This window comes from Choristoneura fumiferana, chromosome 19 (assembly GCF_025370935.1).
Source record: "Choristoneura fumiferana chromosome 19, NRCan_CFum_1, whole genome shotgun sequence".
Lineage (NCBI taxonomy): Eukaryota > Metazoa > Arthropoda > Insecta > Lepidoptera > Tortricidae > Choristoneura > Choristoneura fumiferana.
The window spans coordinates 4,314,689-4,327,424 of NC_133490.1; the positions used below are offsets into that span (position 1 = coordinate 4,314,689).

The 12,736-nt window shown below is 37.7% G+C and overlaps 1 protein-coding gene across 8 annotated transcripts in view; it reads left to right on the forward strand.

The window, feature by feature from the left end:
* The window catches only part of PMCA (plasma membrane calcium-transporting ATPase 3), a 216,114-nt gene that overhangs the window by 38,230 nt on the left and 165,148 nt on the right, over positions 1-12,736 (forward strand). For all 8 annotated transcript variants that reach the window (XM_074102739.1, XM_074102745.1, XM_074102744.1 and 5 more), the window contains one exon: positions 1,725-2,045. The gene's annotated coding sequence lies outside the window, so the exon portion shown is untranslated. The remainder of the gene's footprint in view (positions 1-1,724; positions 2,046-12,736) is intronic.

The following is a 12,736-nucleotide window of genomic DNA, read 5'->3' on the forward strand; positions in this document are numbered from 1 at the left end:
GGACCCCTATTACGATACCTATAGTTGCATAAATAACTATACGGGGTGTGGCCTGTAATATGAGCAAATAGTTAAAACATAGACGGTTCTCGTCAAACTGAACAACATTAATTAGTTCAGCGACTTTTAAATATAATGGATTCTTTCGATTTTCCCTTTTTCATACAAATAAATTACTGCTATCAGTACCACATCCTAGAACCCAACTGACTTCGCCTGTCACGCTACAAACATCAAGCGGTTTAGTGATGTTTCGTCGAATAACGTTTGGCAACCTGTTTCATTTCGCAACTTTTCATTTCCCAACTGTTTAATATTTCTGAAACTGTAAATATTTCAGGATTTTTATAAAACGAACCTAACCTAACCTAAAGGGTTCTACACGATGGCCCTGAAATAAATCCTGAAATGTTTACAGTTTTAGAGTTTGCGAAATGAAAAGTTGCGAAATGAAACAAGTTGCCAAACGTTACGTTGCCAAAAGGCAGAACTCGACATCAAGCATTTAGCTTTACATTGCTTCTCCGAATAAACTTTAGTGTAATAAAAATTTAAAAAAAACTAATTATTTTTAAAAGTCGCTGACTGAACTAATGTTGTTCAGGTTGACGAGTACTTTCTATGTTTAAATTATTTGCTCATATTACAGGAAACACGCGGTAGAAAAAAAAAAATATCCTGTTTCATGTGTCAGATCACCGAAATTCTTCCCTGTCTAAATGTGTGACGTAAATTATACTGCTCAAAAGAAAATAAGGGCCTCGTGAATTTTACGGGTGAAATGAAAATACTAATAGTTCTTTGAACATTCCTTGTCTAAAAATGGTTTTATTCAATACAAGATAACACAGTACGGTATTTGACAACTCCTGATTTTCCCACATCTTAATATTATTATGAAAATATAGATATACAGATAGTGTTTAACGAAGAGAAAATAAATCGGTTGAAAATTGGATTAATAGTCGTGTTTTGAAAAATCTATATACCTGTCTCTTTCTCAAACGCTTTTCTCTATGCAGCAAGTATGGCGGTACTGGCGTGTGACGTCACATGCCAGTATGTCTTTCTCTGTCTAATCTTGAATTTCAAACCTTTATAACTTTGTTATTTGTAAAGGTAGCTTAAAAATTGTTTTTCTATTCGATAACAGGCATTGTATAGTTTTAATTTATAAAAAATATACAAAATAGTCAAATATATATATAAATATTCAATTAAAAACGCAAACATATTTTTGATTTCATTTTACCGGTGAAGGCCCTTGTATTCTTTTGAGTAGTAGGTATATTAAAAGATGGCCCCCAAAGTACACGCGTAGGCGCTGTGCTACTAATTTGAAAAGGCTACGGATTACGCGCTGTAGCCTCTACGAATAATCAGAAACAAATTGTATAATTACTATCAACCAATTTACTATGTAGTATTTCATTTACATATATACTAGCCGTTATATAACACATAAAAACATAAAAATATTATGAGCAAGGAGCTCTTCGGTGAAGGACACCATTGTGAGACAACTTTTATTCTCAAGCTAAAAATTCATCATTGTGTATTTAAACCTAAGTTTCCAACCCGTACTTGACCTGCGTGGGAATTACAGAACAAGTTCTCTCAATTTGTGGAACGTATTTTGTGGCTCTGTATGAAAGTAGTAGTCGCACCTGTCAGCGTGGTGAAATAGGGCCCAGAAAATAACCAGATTCTATTCCTTGTTTCAGGAACGCGCCGAGTGAAAGAGACCGCCCTATAACGCCTTATGACGGAGCAGGACGGCAATAGGATGCGCGCTTCGCGAACAAAACACAACCGCGCCAGATAATACCGACTTTTCAAATTCGAAATTCGAACATTATAAAGCCGAGTGCAGACGTGGACATTTGGGTGCTCATAATTCATAATGGACTTGCCTTAATTTTGTTAGGTGTTGGGGGTGGTTAGATTAGAGGGAGGGGGGGAGAGTGTGATGCGGCGCCCGCGACACCGCATCCAGAGGCTACCAGAGAAGCAGCCTAGCTCGCTGGTCTGACGAAACCGTTAAGGTAAGGCCCTCTTTTATGATAAAAGTAAGTGGCGTGCATTTGGTCAATGAGGGCTATCGCGTATGAATTCGCCGCTAGAGGCGCTAGTGTAGCGAGAGGTCTCCGAAATGTCAAATGTTTTTGGGTGAGCTACGCGGGTTTATTTATAATTAGAATAATTTTGTGACTATTTTGCAATACCTGAAATTAATTATGGCAAATATGCGTTACGGGGCAATGAATGTCTGTGTTTTGAGATAGTTTTGTCTTTCGCAAACCTTTGTCTTCCTTTTTTCCGAACAAAAATGCTCGATATTTTTATGGTACGGTTTTAAGGTGTTAAATATAATTTATGTAAATTTTGTTTTCACGCCCGTAATAACAAACTACCACTATACTTCTGGCAGGACCTTTGTCTACAGTGGCGCCAACTGGTGAACGCGAAAACGGTAACCATCATTCCAAGGTAGGCAGCTCAAGGCGTTGCCTACCCTGGAATGAGGGTTTTCACAGAGGCGAAATACCGCTAGATGGCTTTAATATCGAGAGGTCCGTTTGTCGTTAGCTCATGATTGATTAAAAAACTAACTGAGCCAATCGCAAGCAAACGTCAAACGTCAAATGGACCTCACGATATTAACGCCATCTAGCGATATTTCGCATCTGAAAAAATCCTCATTGATCCAACGCACGCCTATGCAGTTTATTCGACTACACGACGGGTGGTTATGTTTTTCGAGCGTGTGTGTGTAGTGCGTTTTACCACATGAGGTATCATTATATTCGTCATCGTCAACTAATAACAATAAAAACTAATAAAAAAACAAGCCTAGTAATATATGATTTTTGTTAAGTAAGTTAATAACAGTAGGAACCCATCAAAAATCTAGACCGCTTCAACTTCAACTTCAACTTTTTGTTTTTGGCAACCGGTCGCTTTAGGTTAGCAACCACTACTGCCAATGACTCCTGACAGCAGCAAAAGTGTATATTGTGTTTGACCAGTTTTTAAAAAACAGTTTCTAAACGTTGGATGCCGTGAAGTGCTTGTTGCGTACCTAAAATAGACCGCCTCAAAAATTTCCAGTACATATCGGCTCGACGGCTCCGTCTTTTGAACTTTAGATTACTTGTTTGAGTTGTTTGTTTCTTTTTTTTTAGTTGCTATTTAAAGTTTTTTAAAGAAAACCAGGGTTTTTGACTTCTTTATGTATTAAGGTTATGTAAGTATACGTTATAGATATAAGCCTACTCATTGTGTGTAAAATTTATTTGAAACGCGCAGTAATGATTCTGGCCTTAGGTATAGCCGGTATAGATAACCACGAATTTCAAAATTCGAACTTGGTGTCATGCCGTCCAGCTCACGCTAATGTTATTTAATACGAGAGTAAGCGAGACGGTATGATACGAACTGCGATTTTCGAATTTCATCGTAGCCCGCCCCCCCTCTGCTCGTCACCCCTCTGGCTCAACAGAAGCGTACCCTAACACAAGTATCCTCACATGACTCCATCCCTGTCTAATAGAATCATTAGCGATTGATAGAGCGGGACGCTTATATGTTTGTGCATTTCCTGTGTAAACGATGCCATCAATCGTGGTGCCAATACTTAGGTAATTTGTCGACTTGAAGCTGAATATTAAATATCGTTTTATCATTTTAGACCAGCATTTGACATTTGAGGGATATTCCCCGGATTCCCCTCAAAGTCGGGGAATACCTATAATAGGGTCATACATAACATTTTTTGAGATATTTCGTAAAGCAAAAAAACGAAGTCGAATCAACATGAGTCGAAAAAAGAGATTAAAGCTCTTTGGGCCTAAATTAAATAAATAAAATAATATCACGGATTTGGACGACCGGATGGCCAAGTGGTTAGAGAAACTGACTACGAAGCTGGAGGTCCCGGGTTCGATTCCCGGCCGGGGCAGATATTTGTATGAATAATACGAATGTTTGTTCTCGGGTCTTGGATGTTTAATATGTATTTAAGTATGTATTTATCTATATAAGTATGTTTATCCGTTGCCTAGTGTCCATAGTGCAAGCTTTGCTTAGTTTGGGAGTAGGTCAATTGGTGTCAAGTATCCCACAATATATGTATATATATATGTATATGTATATGTAACTAAGCAAAGCTTTAATAGCTACCTATTTATGTCACGAGAGTTGAATGAATGATTAGTGATTACACACACAACTACATGAACAACTGATAACATTAAAGAAGAATGAATGGAATGAATAAGTAAGGGGCTGTTTCACCATCCATTGATTAGTGTTAACTGACGGTTAAATGTGATGCCGTCTCTGTTTGTTTTGTTCAAATAGACGAAGACGGCATCACATTTAACCGTCAGTTAACACTTATCAATGGATGGTGAAACAGCCCCTAAATGTCAAAATCCCGCTGTCACTACATGACATGTGCTTGTGTGCGTGACCTCAACTGTGTTGGCAGTACCTATACTATGGGTACGGGGCAACGGATAAACATATAGATCAATACATAAATAAAAATACACTCATACTCATACTCTTTTATTGGTAATATCATTATTACATGTAATTTTGTTAAATTATTCTAATATATTCTAAGAACTAATTAATTAAATAATTTTCAGTAAATAATAGCCGTACTCCTCTAAGACTCGAGAACAAACATGCGTATTATACAAATATCTGCCCCAACCGAGGATCATTATTAGACAATATAGCAGAAGCCCTAAAAACGCCTAATGGTACTTAAATAACTTAACATATTATATATCTATCTATCTATATCTTTCTCCCTCCCTGTAAGGCTTACCATATTCTTTCAAACAGCAGCGTACGTATTAAAAATGCATCATTTAATATTCAAAGCAAAACATTCGTTCCGTTTCTCCTCATTGGTTCTCAAACTTATCGGTACTAACCCCCCCCCCCCTCGCATAAAATAAATAAAGTTAACACTCCACAAGGCCCCGGGTGAAATTAATTCGTGAAAACCCAATTTTCTTCTTCTGAATTAAGTAGCTGTTTTGTTTTTTCATTGTTTGAGTTCATGAAATTTGGAGATACTTTTTAAGAATCAAGTACTATATAGCCTATTTAGTTAAAGGTTGAAGCGACTTTTAATTAAATTTAAATTTATTTATTAAGAAGTTACGTAAATTATAAGCGTACCTAATGCATATTTATCATTCACTTGTTAAAGTATTTCCAAGTTTTTCCTTGTAGGTACTCGGTCCTCTCTATAGAACTCGACACACTAAATCAATTTTATTACAACCTCAAATTACCACATTCCAAAACACTTTCTTCATTAGAAAAATCGTCTGCGAATCCATTATAATAACGAATAATTGTATCGTGACATGCAACGTTGGTCACAAGACATACTATTACCAATTCTGTACTCGATCTCAAGCCAAATAGCGTTGATATTTCATTGGGAGTTGAGGGTGCTTGCGTCTCTTTGTCGCGATATGCTTTCGTAATTCTGAAGCGATTGAAGCCGCTTCATGTTTTTGGGTCGTCTTTATAATAGTCGAAAGGAAAGTTCGCTGCAGCGCTGCATGATTGTGTCGTGGATCGATGCGGTGGTGCGCGCGCAGGGTATGACGTCATACGCCGGGTGGGCCGGAACACTTTTGAATCCTTACTATACAATTGGATGTTAAACCATTATTAGGTATTAGTATAGATTTTGTCCTCACATTTAAGCAACTGATTGAAAGTATTGACATGTAAAAGAAGCTTTTTAAAAATATTCATTACATACTAAATGGGCGAAAAGTTTTTGATCGCATGTTTCTTATTTTGAGTAATACTTAGGTAGTTTTAGGTTTAGGTCTGAATAAATCTCGATTTGCCTTTGTATACCATTTATGTAAGTATAAAGGTTTTTTTTTATTCGACTGGATGGCAAACGAGCAAGTGGGTCACCTGATATTAAATGATATTGTAACGGATAACTCACGTCTTAAACCTAGTTTAGCTCGACATGTTTCGGGCTATTTCGTAGTCCTTCTTCTCAGGAGTAAGCGAACGCGACTCGGCGGCTGCCGCAACACGCACACTACGCGCCACCGCTCTCCGTTACAATATCATTTAATATGAGTGAGTCTCACGGTAGTTTCAGGGTCACCTCATGGTAAGAGATTACCACCGCCCATAGACACCTACATTTTTCAATTTGCCCTCCATGGAAGTATACATTGGCTGTGACAAACGGACATACAAACATACACACGAATGATATGTGAATGTTCCACTTTGCCTTTTGAGGTACGAGTACGAAACATAATTTTCTAAAAATATATTTATAAAACTATTTTTTTTACAAATCATTTGTCACGTCCTAACGGCTTAAAATAAAAATATCTAATAATAGATGATTTTAACGGCCGGTTTGACCAATAAAATACCAACTTGAACTATAAATTAACTCCAACATATACATTTAGTACAAGTGATTGATTCAAAGACTAATTAACGCCCATTCTATGCGTACGCGCAATATCACAGTTGAAAATAAATCAAGTTGATAAAAAACGTTCACTTACTTGACTGGCATAGCATGGATATAAAACATATTTAGTACAGTAAAAATCTGCAGTGAAATAAGATATAACGTTAGTATATCTTACGTTGGGTGAGATAGATAGGTGAGCCCAAAATAATCTGTTGAGTGACAATTATCTAAATGAAGAAACATAGCATATTTTTAGGGTTCCGTAGCCAAATGGCAAAAAACGGAGCCCTTATGGATTCGTCATGTCTGTGTGTCTGTCCGTCCGTGTCACAGCCACTTTTTCCGAAACTATAAGAACTATATTGTTGAAACTTGGTAAGTAGATGTATTCTGTGAACCGCATTTTTCACACAAAAAGCAAGATTTTCACACAAAAATAGAAAAAAAAAACAATAAATTTTGGGGGTTCCTGTTGCTTAATATTTTTATATCATTCAAAAATTAATATAGGCAATATTTTTTACTAACAGGATAATTGTATTTTGGTATTCATGAATGTCACTTCAGTAGCTTCTAAATAATTATAGCTATTTGTCTCCCACTTGTAATTCAAATTTAATTCGTTTCTGTGTGTGATGCTCATCAGGTACGCTTACGTGATATTGATATAGATGTCGGCGGCCGATCGTAAAATCCGCCAGATCACGAAATTCCTAGGCATATCGTGAAATGCCGCCATTTCATGAATTGGCTAAGGACATCCGCCATATCGTTCATAACTCACCGTTTAGCGATTTGCCTAGTGACGTTTAGGCAGATCATGAAATTCCTAGGCATATCATGAAGCGCCGCCATTTCATGATTTGGCCAGTTTAGGCAGATCATGAAATTCCTAGGCATATCATGAAACGCCGCCATATCGTTTCTCGCACTTTGCCGGCCGCTGCCGCGGCACGCTCGCTTCGCTCGCTCGGCTCGTGCGTCGTGATCACAATTAATACTAACCACTCCTCGCTTCGCTCGTCGTACTAAATTTTTCTATATAAATAAATAACAACTAGTGAATACTTTATTTACCAACAAAATTCTAACCTCTAAATACGGGCAGACGTCCATGGTTTTTTTCACATTGTGCACAGAATCCGTTTGATTCACATAAAAAGAACGGAGCTGATGTTCAAAAGCTTCTTTTGCACTTCTATTTTGAATTCATTCACTATTTTCGGTTTAAAGATCATTTTGTTGCGACGCCGACATTTTTCACGCGCTAAACAAACACGGGCGGTACGAAATTCCTAGGCATATCGTGAAATGCCGCCATTTCATGAATTGGCTAAGGGACATCCGCCATATCGTTCAAAACTCACCGTTTAACGATTTGCCTAGTGACGTTTAGGCAGATCATGAAATTCCTAGGCATATCATGAAGCGCCGCCATTTCATGATTTGGCCAGTTTAGGCAGATCATGAAATTCCTAGGCATATCATGAAACGCCGCCATATCGGTTCTGGCACTTCGCCGGTGCTGCCGCGGCACGCTCGCTTCGCTCGCTCGGCTCGTGCGTTGTGATCACAATTAAACTAACCACTCCTCGCTTCGCTCGTCGTACCTAAATTTTTCTATATAAATAAGTGACAACTAGTGAATACTTTATTTATCAACAAAATACTAACCTCTAAAATACGGGCAGACGTCATGGTTTTTTCACATTGTGCACAGAATACGTTTGATTCACATAAAAAGAACGGAGCTGATGTTCAAAAGCTTCTTTTGCACTTCTATTTTGAATTCAATCACTAGTTTCGGTTTAAAGATCATTTTGTTGCGACGCCGAATTTTTCACGCGCTAAACAAACACGACGGTCAGCTGGTCACGGCCGCCATTGCATACTCAGCGCCACCAGTGCCAAAAAAGAAACTATTTTACGATGTGCCCGGTATAGAGCTAGGAATATCGACGAATGCGTTGCTCTAATCGATCTGCCGTATTATTTCTCAGGCACATCGTGATATGCCTGGCTAACGTTTAGGCATATCATGAAATGGCGGCGTTCACGATATGCCTAGGAATTTCGTGATCTGGCGGATTTTTACGATCGGCCGCCGACATAGATATTAAACCCTCTAAATAACTGTCATTTTATTTTATTATTTATTAAAAATAAATAAATTTTAGAAAATACGGAAGATGTGAGTTAGTAATCAAAAGGCATTAGCTTAGTTCACGTCATCGGCATAAATTCGATATCTCCGATTATCCGTTACACGAATTTAAATCTGTGTAAATCGTCCATTAGGTCACGTCTCAAACAATGCGCGCGCGCAGACTAAACAGCTCGGTCAATTCGTATGTGTAAGCGCAACAGTTTAGGTATAGTAGGGATGGGCTGAAAATGAAATTCGTTTTACTTTCGGTTTAACTTGTACTATTAGGTATTAGGTTACTTCCGTGGTTTAACCGAATTTCGGCAGCTTGAGCCGAACTTCGACATTCGGCCGAAATTCGGTTTAAATGCCGAACATGTACTATTCCCACGGAAATTAATAGAAAGCATGTCTGTCAAATCAGTAAAATATGCAACAAAAATTAAATAAACTTAGTACCTACCTATTCTTATAAACGTCTTGATTAAAATTCGTGAATTGAATTAAAAAAAAATTGTTTTAATTTTCACAAATTAAACATTGTAAAGGATGTTTTCAACAATCAAATTTAACAATCTCTTCTTATCTATACGACATCTGTGATTCGACTAGACAAATAGTCGTAACACAGAATAAATTGTACAAGTGTCGTATTTAAAATTGACTAGAGACAGGATATTAAGACGAATTTCGGCCGAAATTTGGCCGATTTTTTTATTTCTACGGAACGTTCGACCGAAGTTCGTATTTGGTTCTACGTATAATCTGATCTCATTCGACCCATCCCTGGTTTATTATAGGGAACCGGATCAACTGTTTGTTTGTACGGGGCGCTATTGTGCTTGACGTGACTCAGGCGCAGCTAACAGGATCGCTGATACATATATGATACACATTACACCAACTAGCAAAAAGCGTTTGCACGCGACTAGTCTGTGTATATAGACTTCAGTTAACATTATACGGCGAACCCAATTTTTTTTTGTTTGTCTTTATACGAATAATCGTACAAATCATTTCAGCTATTTACGCGTTTCTGAGTAATGAACAAAAAATTTACTTACTGACACATTCAGTATCGATAAAGCCGTCTATTGCTTACCTTGTAATTGTCTCTCTATAAACCTGTTTTTCTGTATCGTTTACTATTTCTGATGTACAATAAAGAGTAATTGTATTGTATTGTATAAACTAAAATGCTCTGAGTACGCGTGCATTGCAATTCATTTTATGTTTCCTGAAAAAAAAAAACACTACCTACAGGACTCTGCTTACAGTGCCACTACTGCCGATCGTATTGTGTGTGTGTTAAAACTCCCTCACACTCTTCTAATAAATCTAATACCTTTAAACGAGCAATTCTTTTATATATATAAATATATTTCGGGGATCTCGGAAACGGCTGCAACGATTTCGATGAAATTTGGTATGTAGGGGTTTTCGGGGATGACAAATTGATCTAGCTTGGTCTTATTTCTGGAAAACCGCTGGTTACCGAGTTTTAGCCCGAGCGGAGCTCGGTCGCCCAGGCACTAATAATAAGCAGAGTATACCTGGTATATTTCCTGCATCTTCGAAGGAGACTTAAGATAGTTCCCGTTTTCAAGAATGGTGAAAGTTTTGTGTGCTCTGCCTACCCCATTTGGGAATACAGGAGGCGTGATGTGTGTGTGTGTGGTCGATCCTTAGTTAATAATTATAGACCCGTTGCGATCCTACCAGAGGGGCTACTACAAAACTCGCAAATCGAAGTTCGTATCGCACCGTCCCTTTCACTCGCGTATAAACGCTATTAAACTTTTCGGACTCATTGTCCGCTCGCGCGTATTTAAGTAGGTATGCGATATATAAGGAATATCAGCACTATACTGATCTCAACTTTTCGACCTTCCCATTCATTCAAACTACTGTTATAAACAAGAAATAAATCCATACTAGGTAATTATTATAAATGCGATAGGCCAGAGAGTGACATATAGGCAACTTTTTATTGATAACCGCTTTTTTTATACTACCAGCGCTTTCGGAAAGATCTTCATTGCCAAGAAGATTGCACCGCAAGAAACTTTGCAGAAAGTAATTTTTTAGAAATTATACTTGTAACTTCAAACTACTTGTATTCAAAGTTAGCTAAACACAGTAAATTGTAAATGTATAGATAGAAAATAAAAATTACAGAGACGTAGGGGGTATCGATACGTATATAACACCTATTGTATCTGTAAGTAACTAAATACGAAACAACAAAAAAAATTATAAATCATGAACAGATTAAAAATTTGCTAAATCGAATTATATATAAAGTATTTTAAAGTTACCTTGATAAATTGTTACTTATTAAAAAATACATTATCGCTACTAAAAAAACACGACTATTTTAACTACACCAGTAAAAATTCACGTCGAGCTACATAATTAAATATTTAGTCAAAAACCTGTCACCTGATAACAATTGACGCACGACAGCTATCTCAGCGTCGCAGGCGCAGCATGAGGCGATAGTATTGTTTGATCGCTAATCTCTCAAGGTTCATCGTTAATAGATTATGCGGCAACCTACGTGTAAATTATTTTTAATAAGTGAGTGACACATAAAAGGATATTTTATAAAATAAATATTTGAAACGCTGCTAGGAATTTATGATTTTATTATTATTACAGAAATGAATTATAAATTTTTTTATTTGACTGGATGGCAAACGAGCAAATGGGTCTCCTGATGGTAAGAGATCACCACCGCCCATAAACATCTGCAACACCAGGGGTATTGCAGACGCGTTGCCAACCTAGAGGCCTAAGATGGGATACCTCACGTGCCAGTAATTTCACCGCTGTCTTACTCTCCACGCCGAAACACAACAGTGCAAGCACTGCTGCTTCACGGCAGGATTAGCGAGCAAGATGGTGGTAGCAATCCGGGCGGACCTTGCACAAGGTCCTACCACCTGCAAAATATAATAATAATGTAATAATTAGTGTTTTCATTTTCATTTTTAATATTACGTATATCTAAAATACATGGTAGGTAATTAATGTAGTTCGTTATAGAATTTGGTTGAAACTTGATAATATGAAAAATATTACTTCTATTGAGACAGCAAAGTTTGAGAGTAATTTGATCAGGACGAAAACTGACATACTTAAACTACTTACTGACCCTGATACCTACTACGAAGTGCAAGATTGGAACTTTGTATCTCGCCGCCGTCCCTTAGAGCAACGCGGGCTTCCTACCGTAGGAAGGAAGCCAGCAGGGCTACTCCGAAACTCGAAACTCGAAGTTCGTGTCATGCGGTCCCTCTCGCTCTCGTATCAAACAGTGTAAGTGTCAGAGGGACCGCACGGCACGAACTTCGAGTTTCGGAGTAGCCCAGCTGTGTTGCTCTAAGCGCTGTCCCGTTGATGCTTATATAATTTAATATTAGTGAAAGGGACGGTACGATACGAACTTCGATTTTCCTAGTTCCATAATTTTTTTTTGCACGTCAAGCGCGACGGACAATGCATGGCGCCCTTTAGTCTGAATTATGTAAATTGCATTCCGCATGGACTCGTTTATAAGTTCATAACTGTATGGTATTAGCAATATTGCCACATTGCATTTAAGTGCGGTAGGTATTTCATTAAGCCAGCTCGGAATGATATGCACATCGCACAAAGATTATGCAAAGTTAGCGACGAGCGCCCGGTTTTAATTTCCACCGAGATACAGTTCAATTTATTCTATTTAAATTCGAACTCGAAACCATTTCGCATAACAATTTAAACCCAACTTAACTAACTATACACGCTACCAGGGAATTTTTGAAAGTAGTATTGCTAGTGCTAAAATTTATTTAAATTCAAGCCTTGACGTTGCGCCCGAATTTAAAAATAAAGTTCAAGTAACACATGGATGCCTAATGTAATGTAATGTAATGTCCAAGACAACACATTTCTTTTGAAATCGATCGGTTAATACCTTGTCATTCAACTGACGTCGTGCCCGCGGACCAACTGACGCATGCGCGTCTGGCTAATGTCTATCCCGTACGAATATAGATGAGTATTGGCTTATACGTATTTTCGTAGCCCGCCGTGATCTATTCAACGCGGCCGCC